The sequence below is a fragment of the Leptonychotes weddellii genome, chromosome 1 (genome assembly GCF_054177405.1).
Source record: "Leptonychotes weddellii isolate Sample4059 chromosome 1, ASM5417740v2, whole genome shotgun sequence".
In the NCBI taxonomy this organism is placed as follows: domain Eukaryota; kingdom Metazoa; phylum Chordata; class Mammalia; order Carnivora; family Phocidae; genus Leptonychotes; species Leptonychotes weddellii.
Genome location: NC_138369.1, coordinates 84,447,398 through 84,462,259, shown reverse-complemented (window position 1 = coordinate 84,462,259; position 14,862 = coordinate 84,447,398). Strand labels below are relative to the sequence as shown.

The following is a 14,862-nucleotide window of genomic DNA, read 5'->3' as shown; positions in this document are numbered from 1 at the left end:
GATTCAGTCAGTCTGGATTCCATTCCCTGACCGTAGTGAGGAATGGTATCATTCCAAAGTAGGAAATTTGAAGGATGATAAACATTCACTGATTAGAAGGAAGAGAGGGGTTTTCTTTTAATTTTATTTTAGGTCAAAGTAATATTAGTCTAAGGAGGATAAGGAAGGCGGGCGTTATGGAGTTATGTGGAGATGGCTTTTCTGAAATTCATTTTATAGCAATACTTTTAAAGAATTTTGCAATTGTAAAAAATTGAAGGAAAAAAATGGGGGTAGTAGGGAGTAATAATGGATTTTTTGCTACTTAGAAAAAGAAACAACCCATCAAGAGGTGGAGATTGTGGGGCGGATACATTAGATTTGCTAAATCCCCTTCCCCCTCACCCACCACTAGGGCAAGAATCTTAGCTACTGGATCCCAGGGAATTCTCATATCCTCTAACACAGTCCATGAGGCTCTGGTCCTGTCTCTCCTAGAAAGTCCCGTCTCTGTCAGCATCTCAGCCTCATCACCAAACACTGTCAAGAACTGAGAAGAGTTTGAAATTTTACTCTACTTGGAAACTAAGAAGTTAGCCTCTCACAGTTCCATGGATATTGGCAGAAGATAGGAGACTTCTGGGTCAGAGATGAAGGACTTTATTACTCATAGGCATAGCAAACATCACAATCTTCATATTTGCAGTGGTTTCCTGTGCTTCTCAACTCCTCCATGGAGCAGTCCAGGTTGATGCTGTGCACTCAGTGAGTCTGTGGTATGGCGCAGGAATCTCAAGCTTAGGAAACTTAAGTCTGTTGTAATGGGCTGCAAGTATATGTGTCTAATGCTTGCTCCAGAGGAAATTACTTCATTATATTGGACAGTAAACAAAACTGCCCTCTACTCTGGCGGGAGACACATATTTGGCGACAAAGGCCTCAGTGCCTCTGCTTGCAAGATAAGCAGAAATGAGAGAGCCACGTAAAATGGACTGTCAACAATAAAGTCATTATCTTGATTATGGCAGTGGTTTCATGGGTGTATACATATGCCCAAACTCACGAAATTATTTACCTTTTGCACAGTTTACTACATGTCAGTTTCACTTCAACACAGTGGGAGGAAGAAAAGTCTCAGATAGGTTGTTGGGACCAGTAGCCTCAATGCCACCAAAGTACTTTTCAGAAAAGCAGAATTTCAGGCCTCATTCCAGGCCTGAAATTCTGCTTTTTTAAATTTTAATAAGATCCCCCAGTATTTAGTTTTTTAGCTTTTTATTTTGAAATAATTTTAGAATTAATAGTTGTGAAAATGGCACAGAGTTCCCCTCATCACCCAGCTTCCCCTAATTAACATCTTACATAACCATAATATAATCACCCAGACCAGGGAATTCACACTGATATAAGAGGATTAACTAATCTACAGACCTTAGTAGGATCTTGTCAATTTTCCAACTACTGTCCTTTTTCTGGCTCAGGATTTAATCAAGGACCCCACATTGCATTTATTTTAATGTCTCCTTAGTCTCCTCCAATCTGACAGTTCCGCAGTCTCTTTTTTTCTTGACTTTTTTTTTTAAGATTTTATTTATTTATTTGACAGACACAGCGAGAGAGGGAACACAAGCAGGGGGGGAGTGGGAGAGGGAGAAGCAGGCTTCCCACAGAGCAGGGAGCCCGATGCAGGGCTCGATCCCAGGACCCTGGGATCATGACCTAAGCCGAAGGCAGATGCTTAACGACTGAGCCACCCAGGCGCCCCTTTTCTTGACATTTTTATTTTTTCTTTCTTTTTTTTTTTTTTTAAAGATTTTATTTATTTATTTGAGAGAGAGAGAGAATGAGAGACAGAGAGCATGAGAGGGAGGAGGGTCAGAGGGAGAAGCAGACTCCCTGCCAAGCAGGGAGCCCAATGCGGGACTTGATCCCGGGACTCCAGGATCATGACCTGAGCCGAAGGCAGTCGCTTAACCAACTGAGCCACCCAGGCGCCCACTTTTCTTGACATTTTTAAAGAGTACTGGCAGTTACTTTATAGAATGTCCCTCAATTTGGGATGGTCTGGTATTTTCTTGTGATTAGGTTAAGGTTCTGAATTTTTGTTACAATGCTGCAGAAGTGATGTGGCCTTCTCAGTGCATTCTATCAGGAAGACACATCAGTATGTCTTCTTATTGATGATGTTAACCTTGATCATTTGATTAAGGTGGTACCTGCCAAATTTTTCCACATTGTGAGGAGATAGTTTTAGACCAATGTAAATATCCTGTTTCCCATCACACTTTCACTCACTAGTTTGAGCATCTGTGGTTAGTTCTTTCTGGCAACCATCATTCCTGTACTATTTGCCTAATAATGGTGATTTTCTATTTACAGTATTTCTTTACATTTATTCATTGGAATTCTACCATAAGGAAGAGCTGTCTCTTATCCTCCATTTATTATTTATTTGCTTATTTATATCAGTTTTGGTCATTTTTTGGTCCACTTCACATCTTCGTGGCCCACCTTTTTATCCCAGTTGTTGCAGCAATCACCTGCCCAGGTATAACCTGACAGCATCTTGCGTCACCATAACTCCTGTTTTCTGGGCTGGGATTTCTCTGCCTCCCAGCTTGGAACTGATTCGAATCCAGTCTGTCATTGTCACCCATGATCAAACCAGGAGGTGCTAGAGACCTAACACCCTACGGTGCAACTTTTAAACAGTGGGGAAGAGAGCCAGTGTATAAACATGCTCCTCTTCAGTTCCTTACGTGGACAATTCTGAAGTGTGTTCTTCACAGCAACTTGCAGTCTCCTGCTCCATCAAGCCTCAGTGGCCTCGAGCAGGTGATCATCTCAGAAACTAGCTTGGATTGGCTTTTCCTCCTTCATGTTTCAAGCTTCCCAGCCTCTACTCCTGTTCCTTGGAATCATTTACCAAAATAAAACACCTGTGCAGAAGAATTTGTCTCAGAGGGGGGAGTGGGGAAGAAGAACAAGCAAAGATTTGTGTATTACCAGTCGTTAAATATTTTGACTCTCACCCCAGTACGTAACTAAAACCCTATGAAAACTTTCACATCTACAAAGGAGAGGTGTACAAGTAAATTCATAACAGTAGAATAGAAAAAAACCCAAATATCTATCAGTAAGAGAATGGATTATATAAATTTTGTTATTTTTTACATCAGTGAAAATGAATTACATCGAGACAGATGACTCAAACAAAATGAGCCAACAATAATAATAATTTACAGATGAGTAATAAAGTTTGACCCCAGATATATGTAGTTCAACAACATGCAAAACTAAACAATATATTGCTTGGAGTTAAATACATAGCTGTTAAAATTGTCAAGAAAACCAAGAAGATTGTAATTCAGGATAGGGTTATTATGGGGAGGGAAAAGCAGGGGGTCACACTGGGGAGGCACACACAGAGCTCCAGTGATGTTAATAGTCTATTTCTTAAGCTGGTACATGAGGATTTATCATTATTCCTTTTTTTTTTTTTTAAAGATTTTATTTATTTATTTGACAGAGAGAAACACAGTGAGAGAGGGAACACAAGCAGGGGGAGTGGGAGAGGGAGAAGCGGGCTTCCCGCGGAGCAGGGAGCCCGACGCGGGGCTCGATCCCAGGACCCTGGGGTCATGACCTGAGCCGAAGGCAGACGCTTAACGACTGAGCCACCCAGGTGCCCCTATCATTATTCCTTATACTTCACATTTATATTTTTAAAATGAGTAGAATATCATAAAAAGATTTTAGGTTTGATATTAGGAAGAGCTTAGTTTTATTAAGGGTGACTGTGAAATCCTTCCCCTGGCCTAACCAGCTAAATCATTCCAGAAACGAACTCAGGAGAAGGTTGTGTCCCTCGCTGAGGAAATTCCAAGGCGTAGAGGCCAGTCTCTGGAAGACAAGGCCTCCATTTAACACATTTTTGTATTAAGTGTCATTTCTTTTGTCAAGTCACTGGATGGATTAGGTGTGAAAACAGGATGCTGTTTAAAAATAAAGTCCATATCTGCAATTGTCCAGACAACTGCGGATCGTTTTGTATAATAAAAAGGTGTCATTAAGAACCTGTTACTCACGGGGCACCTGGGTGGCTCAGTCGTTAAGCGTCTGCCTTCGGCTCAGGTCATGATCTCAGGGTCCTGGGATCGAGCCCCGCATCGGGCTCCCTGCTCCGCGGGAAGCCTGCTTCTCTCCCACTCCCCCTGCTTGTGTTCCCTCTCTCGCTGTGTCTCTCTCTGTCAAATAAATAAATAAAATCTTTAAAAAAAAAAGAACCTGTTACTCACAAGTGTGGGGTGGCAGCACCAGGTGGGAGCTGATTGGAAATGCAGCCTCTACATCCCACCTCAGACCTACTGATTCGGAGTCTGAATTTTAATAAGATCTCAAAGTGATTCCTGTGCACAGGAAAGCTTGAGAGGCACTAGTTCAGAAGTCCTCTAGCTGCGCCTACAGAAAGCAGCCTTCAGCACCGGGAGAGAGGGCAGCACATGCAAGTGCCTCGGGTCTAACTGTAACGGATCCGTGTCTTCCGTGGCCCTCTCTTTGGTGGCCCACATATTTATAAGTAGAGACTTTATTTATTTATGCTTCTTTCCTCTTTCCAGCTGTGCTGGGCTGTGGATGAGAGTGCCATTCAATCAAAACTTACTGAGCTTCTCTTAAGCACTGAGGACAGGGTGGTGAATAGGATGGCATGGCTCAGAATATCAGGGAGTTTACAAGATACAGATACTAAATGAGTAATTTGGATCTGTTTAAAAGACGCGGTTTGATGGGCAAAGAGCTGGAGATGGGGAGTCAGAGGAAGCTTTACAGAAGAAAATAATCTCAGCTTAGATGAGAAGGCGCATGTAGGTGAGATGTAGGTGAACTGGGGGGTTATTCCAAGCACAAGGAATACCCATGAATGGAGCTCTTTGGGCATTTATATGTGTATATCCCATGACTTGCGCTGTTCTTGGCATACAATAAGTACTTAATAAGTGTTTGCCCAATCAGTGTGTGTTCTGTCATATTTCAGACATCTACTCTCTGGCATGGGAGATAGTGGAAGCTTTATTTTCCTTTTCAAAGGAAATAAGATCCCTTAATGGGCAAATGAGAAGGAAGAGAGCTGAGTGTTGTGCAAATTGCTAAATTGGAACTGTGAGTGGGAACGAAAAATTGATTTACATGAATTTTCCTCCCTGAAGCAACTTGACAATTTATTCTGTTCTGGAGAATTTTCAGTTTTTGGCTTCAAACCCAAGCTGTTCCTTATTCTGAATTTCTTGGCCTGCTGTGAAACTAGCATTTAGTGTCTTTTACAGCATACCCTGATTAGGTCATGGAAATTCACAGCTAGATCGAACCAGTATATGGAAAATTTGAAACTTTCACTGCCCATTTTACTTCGTGGTGTTGGAAGGTGTTATGAAACATTGACTTTTAAATCAATTTTTTCAAAAACAGTATTATCTAATGATCATAATTGCCATCATTTATTGAACACTTACTATATGTATATTACAGAGCAAAATCCTCGTATTAACTACAAGAGGGTAAGTTGAACCACTTGAATATTGCCAAATATTAGCAATTCATATGGTTCAACTTAATTTTGTCTTCAGACTCTCATCTTAGAAACTTATTAAAAAGGTTTCACTGACAGCCAAAGCCCTCCTCCAAAATTAAGCACTGAGTTTTTGTTACAGATAAGGAGATCCTGAGAGAGTTACAGCTCCTTAACAACATCCACCCATCTTACCCCCATTAGTCCAAGTGCTCTGTGTGTCTACCATGGTTGTTTACACATTGTACTGAAGTAGTTTACAATCCATTTCTCCTGCTAGACTGAGTTTCTTGTGGGTGGAGGTTTTTTCTGTCTTGCCCATTTTTGTTTCGTTGTACCTAGAGTGTTTGAAAAGAACTTGTTAACTTGAAACCTTAACAAAATTTCTGGTGGAAACTTAAGAAATACTATTGATTTGTTACTGGAAAATACATGGTAATCACTCCAGTGGGGCTTTTGCATTTTAGAATCAGTCCAAAGAGTACTGCACTTGGCATTCTTGAACTCCTAGGAGTTTATCTATGTACAATTATGCAGAAATTGTCTCTCCACCCCACCCCGGAGAAATGTCCAAAGGTGCTCTCTCACTTCCCTCACCTCCTTTAGATATTTCCTTAAATGGCATCTTTTCTGCCACCTTCCCAGAGCACCCTATTTAATACAAGCCATGCCTCAAACACCATTTTCTGCTTATTCCCCTCCCCCAGCACCTATCATGTGATAGTTTACATTTTGCTTATTTCTTTTGCATATTTTCTTTCCCGTCCCCTAGAATGTAAGCTCATACGTGATTTTTCACATAGGCACTGACAAAATGTTTTAATTTTGAACAAAACGGACATGTATTTGGGGGTGTGGGCCGCAATTTTCTCTTCAGCTTCTAAATGACATGGTGACCTGGTCTGGTTTGGATCCTGTTTGCCTGGGTATTGAAGAACCCACATCCCCAGTGGTCTGTAACCCATTGTCTGAATAATTAATTACGGGGTGCCTCACACGTGGCCTCAAAGTCACTTGTCCCCACCCTCCTCAAAGTCTCTTGTCCCCACCCTCCTCCTCGCTGCTCCCGGGGAGGGGGGGCAGCCATCAAAGGCCTGGGGACCCAGAAATAACCGCCTTAGTTCCTTTTTTTCCAACAGAGATGGGGTTTTCCTGCTTCGGGCCTGGGGGATGGGGTTGGATGGAAAAGTCAAGATTCTGATCCAAGCCTAGGGGAAGGGATGGGGAGGAATGGGCGTGTCTATAATTTTAGGCCTCAGGCCTTCAGCCCGCACCGCAGGCGGCTGGAGAGCAGAGTGTTGAGATCACCGCAGGGTACCCATTGGGAAGCTCCGGTGAGCAACTGGAGACCAGGGCTGAGCGCTTGAGGTCCCGCCCCTTCACCTCGCCGCCCCCTCCTCTCTTTGGGGAGCCTGGGGGCGGGGTTTGTTTACTCCTTGCACGCACCGCCGACCTGGCCAATCCGTGGGGAGCGGCGCCTTACGTCACTCATCCAGAGAGCCAATCGGAGCTCACCGTGCTGCTCCGCCGCCAAAGCTTGCGCGGGGGAAGCGGGGCAGAGGCTGGGTTGGGTGAGGGCGGACGAAGCAGCCTGTAATCTGGACTGCAGCCGTAGCTGCTTCTCGGCACGCGGGCGCGCTCTGACCCTTTTCGGGCAGGCTTGCGGGCGCATGCACGGTCGGCGTCCCAGGGCCTCGAACTCCAGGGCCTCCGCTGGGCAGGCCGCGGATCGCCCACCCCTTCCCCCAGTGTGAGTCCGCCGGGACCCGGCCGCCGCCAAGCGCGGGCGCCACAGGAGCGGCGGCGCCAAAGCCGCGCCCCAGGCTCGGAAGAACAGCCCTGAGTGGCCGCCTCGTCCTCTGCAGCGGAGCGGCGGTAAGGTCCGGGGCGAGGGCGCGGGCCCGCGCGCCGAGGGCCTCTGGACCCGGCCCCTCGTGTTCCCGGGCAGGTTTCCCTCCCTGCGCCTCGGGGCCCCCTCGTTACGGCGAGTCCCATCTGTTTATTCCCACGCGTTCTCCCAGGCCTGGCCGAGTAACCCCTGAGTGTCGGGGGGCCGGGGCGCGGGGGAGTCGGAAACCCGAGAGCCCCCCTCCCCCGCCCCAGACACACACAGCAAATTGGGAGGAGGTAGCGTCCCCGTGTCACGCCTCGTGGAAGAGAGGAAGGGCTGCTTTCTACTTTCTCGGTCTATTCAGGTCTTCAGGGCAGAACGATGGCTTCTAAGTCTGGTTTTCTGACTTTTCCGCCTTTCGTGACTCACACGCCTCCATCTGCCTCTACCAGGTGTATTTCAGAGTTGCAAAGCTTTCTGCGCTTGAAAGAACCTCATATCCCGCAAAAGGGAACTTTTCTCTAAAGTAGAGGATCGCTTTTGGGGCCCATACACCTTTGAGAAATTCCAGAGAGCTAAGATCCCTCTCCACAGAGAAGTATAAAGGTTTTGTAGGATCTCTCCGAGACATAGTTTAACTAAGTGGATGAGCGCTCAGTCTCTGGTTACCAGTTTGTGTTATCTTGCATTGTGTAGTCTGTTTCTTCATATGTAAAATAGTAGTGACTGCCTATTCCAGGTGTTTCGAGGAGTAAATGGACCGGTCTGTGGAACGCATTTGGAACCGAGCTCACCACATATTAAGTGCTCTGCATGAGTTAGGCATTTTTATTATGGTCTACCATGAATGCCGGTTCAGAAAAGTGCCCCGTATTGTTGTTTCTCTTTTTCTGTTGAAACAGTTAACAGGCTCATCCCTTTTCATATTTACTGCTGAAGCTCCCTTTGAGCCTTTGATACGTTTCTCTTCCTCATTCTATCTCAGAGGGCTCAGACTCCCTGTCCCACTTATTTGCTCTCTTTTTAGTAAGTCAGTAACTCATTCTCTTCCTTTGCCTCTCTCCTCTAAATCTTAGTTTTGTGTATTTTCATTTGACTTCTGTAGCCTGATTTTTTTCTGGGCCACTCTTCTTTCCTCTTAATGGTTTGAAATTATCTTCACCTAATAAATAAAGTTACTCATCTGTCCTCTTTACAATGTAATTCTGACCCAGTCTGTGTTCAAAATTAAATATAAAATAATTTCGTTGATCGGACATTGCATGTTGCTTTTCCATTTCCTTGTTTTGCCTATAATTTAGCTAAAGCTTTATCACTATCCTATTACTATAATAAATCTTTAATAGTAGTGCCCATTCTCAAGTAACAGCAGGAGAAAAATCAAATGTCTAGACCCGGGATTCTCTCACCCTGTGTACTGGCTCTGGATGCTTTTGTTATTTATTAGAACATCTTGTGCCTGGAACTAGAGTCTAGTCCCCTGGCAGACATGGTGTCTGTAGCTCTGTTCTGGCTGTACAGTTGCAGTTTCAGCAGTGTGGCACCTATATTTAATAAAGGCCCAACACCTATTAAGCATACTTTTGAGTTCTCTTTATTCCCAGTTGTTTAAGAGGGAAAGCGGAATTTTCAAGTGTGTAATGCTTCATATTACCATTTTGTGATCACGTAACTTTCTCCCCAACTCTTTTTAAATGTGTAGTCTGACTGGCACTTTCAAGTTTTTCCCTTGCAGCCAAAAATCTTAACTGTCTGAGCTGTGTGTTCTCAATACAACTTGAAATTGGATGTACAGATGTTTATCCTTAATGTGAGAAGCATTTGTGGATGAAAATTACACACTAAAAGATACCCTAAAAGATTCAAAGATTGTTTTTTTATAATTAGGAATTGAAATGTGAATGTACATTTGCTTTTTTTTTTTTAAACATGATAAAAAGACTGGCTTTGTTTTCTTGCTGTTGATAATTTATGTTTTATAGAAAATGCATGATCTTGGGGCACCTGGGTGGCTCAGTCGTTAAGCGTCTGCCTTTGGCTCAGGTCGTGATCCCAGGGTCCTGGGATCGAGCCCCACATCGGGCTCCCTGCTCCGTGGGGAAGCCTGCTTCTCCCTCTCCTACTCCGCCTGCTGTGTCTCTCTCTGTCAAATAAATAAAAATCTTAAAAAAAAAAAAAAAAGAAAATGCATGATCTTTACATTGCACCACAGCTTTTTAAAGCCCTTTTAGATATTTGAAAGTTTTTAGAACACGGTGAGGAAACAGACTAAGACTAAAATTAAATTCATGGCAAAGGTAGTGAATGAGAACCTAAGTATTCTGACTTCTAGTCTATTGTTTCCTTGTCTGTCGATCTCAACAGTTAACCCAGAACAAAGGATAAAAAGGGAGGGTTTAAAATGAAGTTTTTAGCAGAGCAGGGAAATTTCTAATTTGGGCATTATACTAGATGTTGAGTAGCATATTAGCATCTTATTTTTTAATCTTTAAACTTAAGTATGTTTCTTTTGAAGGTTAAATGATAAGCCATACTATCTAAGAATTTACTCCAGTTTACATTGTCACTTGGCAAATTTTACTTCACTTTTTTTCTGACTTTGTCATCATATTTTTTTTTTTTAAGATTTTTTATTTATTTATTTATTCGTAAGAGACAGAGAGAGAGAGAGAGGCAGAGGGAGAAGCAGGCTCCCCGCTGAGCAGGGAGCCCGATGCGGGACTCGATCCCAGGACCCTGGGATCGTGACCTGAGCCGATGGCAGACGCTTAACCATCTGAGCCACCCAGGCGCCCTGTCATCATATTTTGACTCTTATTGCAAAATGTATCATAATGGCTCTCAGAAGAAACTAGAAAGCATAGAGTTGAGTTTTTTAGATCATAGAATTATAAGTTGTAATGAATTTTAAAGATTATTATATATACTTGCCTTTTCATACTTGAATCCTTTCCATTTTGATCTGAGACATCTTACTGTAGGAGTGGGGCATGAATGGATCGTGAACTCTTGGAACAGGATACAGAATTATATGTATTTGTGTATTTTTCTGGAGAGAAGATTCATAGTTATCTAGTTTCTGAGGCATAGGTATTTGGACATACGGTATTTGGGTATATGGTTTCCTTTACTGAACCAGAAATTCCATCCTCACTGGTTCTAGTTCTGTCTCTTCCATAAGTGGGTTTTCAAATATTTGAAGATACTTATTATATTCCAAATTCTTTCTTCTTGAGACAAAATATTCTGTCTTAACCTCTTCCAATGATTTTATTGTTTTGATTTGAGGCTCCTTACATTACTGATGGCTTATTTGTGGGTTTTTTCAGTTCATCCATACTCTTCTTAAAAGTGTGGTACCCACAGATATTAACCAGTAGAGAAGACCATAAGTTACTTCTCTGGTTTTAAAACATGTACTTTAAGATTAAGAGTAGATTTGCTTCTTTGGCAACCACATTGCACTGTTAATTCATAATAATGTCCTTGCTAAGAAGACAAACTCTGGAGCTAGCCTGCCTGAGTTTAAATCCTAACTCTAGAGCTTATCAGCTGGGTAACCTTGAGTAAATTGTGTAAACATTTTTTGGGCCACAGTTTTCTCATCTGTAAAATGGGGTTTATAATAGTACCTGTCTCATAGGATTGTTAAAAGGAATAGATTGAACACATATTACGTAAAGCATTTAGAATGGCCCCTGGCATTTAAGTGCTGTATACATTACCCATTATTATTGATTTTGTAGTCAACTAAAATTCTTGAGTTGTTTTGTCTATGTTCTCCCAATTCTTTAATAGAATTTTTTTGGGGGTAGGACTTTATATTTATCCAAATTAAATTTTATCTTGTCAGATTGGGTCCATTCTGTTGACTTTAAAAAAAACTGATTTGGTCATATGATAATTATGGGTTTATTTATATATCCATAGATTTGATAAACTGTACGTTTGATAATGCTGACATTGCCTTCATGCAAATCTTATTAAAATGTTGACTAGGCAGGGCTAAGAACAGAGGTTTGCTCTGCTAGAGACCTCTGTTAAGGTTGATAAAACAACTCAGTAATTCTTTGGCTCAAGTTGTTCAGACAGTTGGAAATCCAACTAATTTAGCATTATTCACCTCAAATATTTCCAAGTTTTCACAAGAAGTATATAAGAAACTAACAATTTCAATTCTTCCTAAAACCCAGATAATTTTATGTACTTCATTTTAAAAAAATCCTACCAAATAATTTTATATACTTAATTAAAAAATCCTATCAGTTCAGTAACTGTCAGGAAAAGAGCAGTAATCTGTCATTATTTGTCCTTAATTAACACTACACTGGACAGTATACAGTGTATGTTGGTTACTACCTTTCCTATGTTCACAAACTTGTCTCTGTAATGATTCTAGAATCCTGGCTAGAGTTACGTTTAACTTCAAGAAGGTTGATAGGATCACCTTTCTCCTTTCTTTCTTTCTTTTTTTTTTTTTTTTCCTTAAGTAGGCTCCACACCCAGTGTAGAGCCAAAAGCAGGGCTCAAACCCATGACCCTGAGATCAAGACCTGAGCTGAGATGAAGAGTCAGATGCTTAACTGACTGAGCCACCCGGGCACCCCCTCCTTTTTTTGAATAGCAATACTGCCTATCCTGTCTTTAGTCTTATAGCAACCTCTCCTGCTCACCATAGTTTCTGGACAGTTGTGAGCAGCTGCATGGAAATTTCATCTGGAGCTGCATACCTTGTTGAAGGTTTGCTTGGAACAGTTAGGAATTCTCTCTAATCTTCTCATTCATACTGAGTTTTGGTTTTCATTAATTCATTGATTAAATTTATTAAATGCCCCTTTTACACAGAATACCAGTGTTTGTTTCATCCCATGCAATCTGAATTTTCTTGATAGAGGTGCCTGAAGCAAAAAAGTAATCCACATCCATTTCTCTCCATTTCTCTCCGTTCCTGCTGTTACCATAGTCTGGGCCTTCTTTCTTCTGTGGCCTACAGTAATAGCTTCCCATTGACCTTCCTTCTTCTAATCTTTTTCTGTCTCTAATGCTTAAGCATTACAGCCAGAGTCTTTGTTTTTAAAATGTGTGGATTTCTGGGCGCTTGAGTGGCTCAGTTGGTTAAGCATCTGCCTTCGGCTCAGGTCATGAGATTGAGCCCTGCATCGGGCTCCTTGCTCAGCAAGGGAACCTGCTTCTCCTCTCCCTCTGCCCCTGCCCATGTGTGCTCTCTCTCACTCACTCTCTCAAATAAATAAATAAAATCTATAAAAAAAAATGTGGATTTAAAAAAATCTTTTCTTCCCCATTGGAATAATCTGTAATGATCTAATTAGATTTTTAATTTTCAGTACTTTCCAACTCCCTTAGTTTTTCTGTTTACTGTTCTTTTAAATTCAAGCCCCTTACCTCCCCCGCCCCCCTTTAAACCTTCCTTATTCTTTTTTTTTTTTTAAAGATTTTATTTATTTATTTGAGAGAGAGAATGAGATAGAGAGCATGAGAGGGGGGAGTGTCAGAGAGAGAGGCAGACTCCCTGCTGAGCAGGGAGCCCTACGTGGGACTCGATCCCGGGACTCCAGGATCATGACCTGAGCTGAAGGCAGTCGCTTAACCAACTGAGCCACCCAGGCGCCCAAACCTTCCTTATTCTTAGGGATGATACGAACCATCAGTCAGATAGGCATGGAGAGATGGTGACTTCCTACCAGCTGGTCTTTGTGTGAGTCACTCAGCAGACAGATACGGAGTGTTTACTATGTTACAGGCACTGTGTGAGGCACTGAGTTGACAAAGGAACATGACATAACTCAGCCCTTCAAAAATTCTAAGTGCAGGGAGGGTTGCCTGGGTGGCTCAGTCATTTAAGCGGCCCACTCTTGATTTCAACTCAGGTCATGATCTCAGGGTTGTGAGATCCAGCCTGTGTAGGGCTCTGTGCTGGGCGTGGAGCCTGTTTAAGATTCTCTCTCTCCCTCTGCCCCTCCCTGCTTTTCCTCCCCCCACCCCACCCCTGCTTAAGTGCACACCCTCACTCTCAAAAAAAAAAAAAGAAAGAAAAAAAAAGAATTCTAAGCGCAGGGAAAGATAGGATAGAGGAAAGTATTTGGAGAACCAAAAATCTTTTTTTTTTAACACTCAAAAACATAATAATTTTTAACAGATTCTATTTTACTTTAAAAAGAGCCAAATATGTTGTTACTGAAGAATGAGTTTGTTAAAGTGACCAATTCAGTCCTAGTTAAGTTAAATCAAATTGTAAAATAGCAAACCTATAAATGTGGAAAAATAGTACCTATTTCACAACTGCCAACATAAAATGTTTAATCAAAACTAGAAGCAGAAGGGGGCTGGGGGCTGGGCAAAAAGCTGTGAAGGGGGGTGGGAGGTACAGGCCTCTAGCTGTGGAATGAATAAGTCATGGGGATGAAGGTACAGAATGGACAGTATGGTCAGTGGAACTATGATAGTGTCGTATGGTGACAGATGGTAGTTACACTTGTGGTGGGTATAGCATAGCATATAGAGATGTTGAGTCACTATGTTATACACCTGAAACTAATGTAACATTGTGTGTCAACTATACTTCAATAAAAAGATAAATAAAAATAAAAATTAACAATAAATAAAAGTAGAGAAGTGGTTATATAAACCTATTCCCACTTTCTTAGAGGCTCCATCCTCAGAAGCATACAATGAGATGCTGCCTTCAAAAAAACCAAAAAACCAAAATCCTGGGAGCACTAACTTCTCTTTTATAGTTCACGGAAGAGTGGACAGTTAAAAAAAAAATCAGTTAAGTTTTTCTTCACAGCATCCTTGAAATTGTGGTGGTAATGTAAAGCTACCTATAAAAGAGAAGGATTTATTAAATGCTATTCAAAGGAGAGAAAGGGATGATAAGCAGTTGCGCTCAGAACATATACAACTAACAAATGGTGGTCAATAAAGTGACTTTTAGGTTAGTATTTGGAAAACCTGTTAGGTAAGTAATTCTGCACTAATTAATACATTTTTAGCTGTAAAATCTTTGTAAGTAGAAAATTTTGTGAGCATAATGATTATGTATTTTTTTTTTTTAAAGATTTTATTTATTTATTTGACAGAGAGAGACACAGTGAGAGAGGGAACACAAGCAGGGGGAGTGGAAGAGGGAGAAGCAGGCTTCCCGCTGAGCAGGGAGCCCGATGCGGGACTCGATCCCAGGACCCTGGGATCATGACCTGAGCCGAAGGCAGACGCTTAACGACTAAGCCACCCAGGCGCCCCATTGATTATGTATTTTTAAGTTGGATAAATCAGTATTTACAGGCAACAGAATATATTACCTGTGCAGGCATTCCAAGAAACAAACTGTCTATTTTTTAAATTAGTAAACAGTGACGTAGTGAAAGGAAACGACAGTTTCTGTGTAATGTATGTGATATCTTAAATTCAGCCGTATTTCAGTTAATTGGTTAAATCATGATTATGAACTGTGTGAATTTATTAT

At 41.8% G+C, this 14,862-nt stretch overlaps 1 protein-coding gene across 5 annotated transcripts in view; it reads left to right on the top strand.

Moving 5' to 3' along the window:
• Positions 1-7,090: 7,090 nt before the first annotated feature.
• The window catches only part of TFDP2 (transcription factor Dp-2), a 149,970-nt gene continuing 142,198 nt past the window's right edge, over positions 7,091-14,862 (top strand). For 2 of the 5 annotated variants that reach the window (XM_081827396.1, XM_081827391.1), the window contains exon 1: positions 7,092-7,420. The gene's annotated coding sequence lies outside the window, so the exon portion shown is untranslated. Of the gene's footprint in view, positions 7,421-14,862 lie in introns of all 5 variants that reach the window. The other 3 variants (XM_081827424.1, XM_081827417.1, XM_081827397.1) reach the window with 2 other exon arrangements.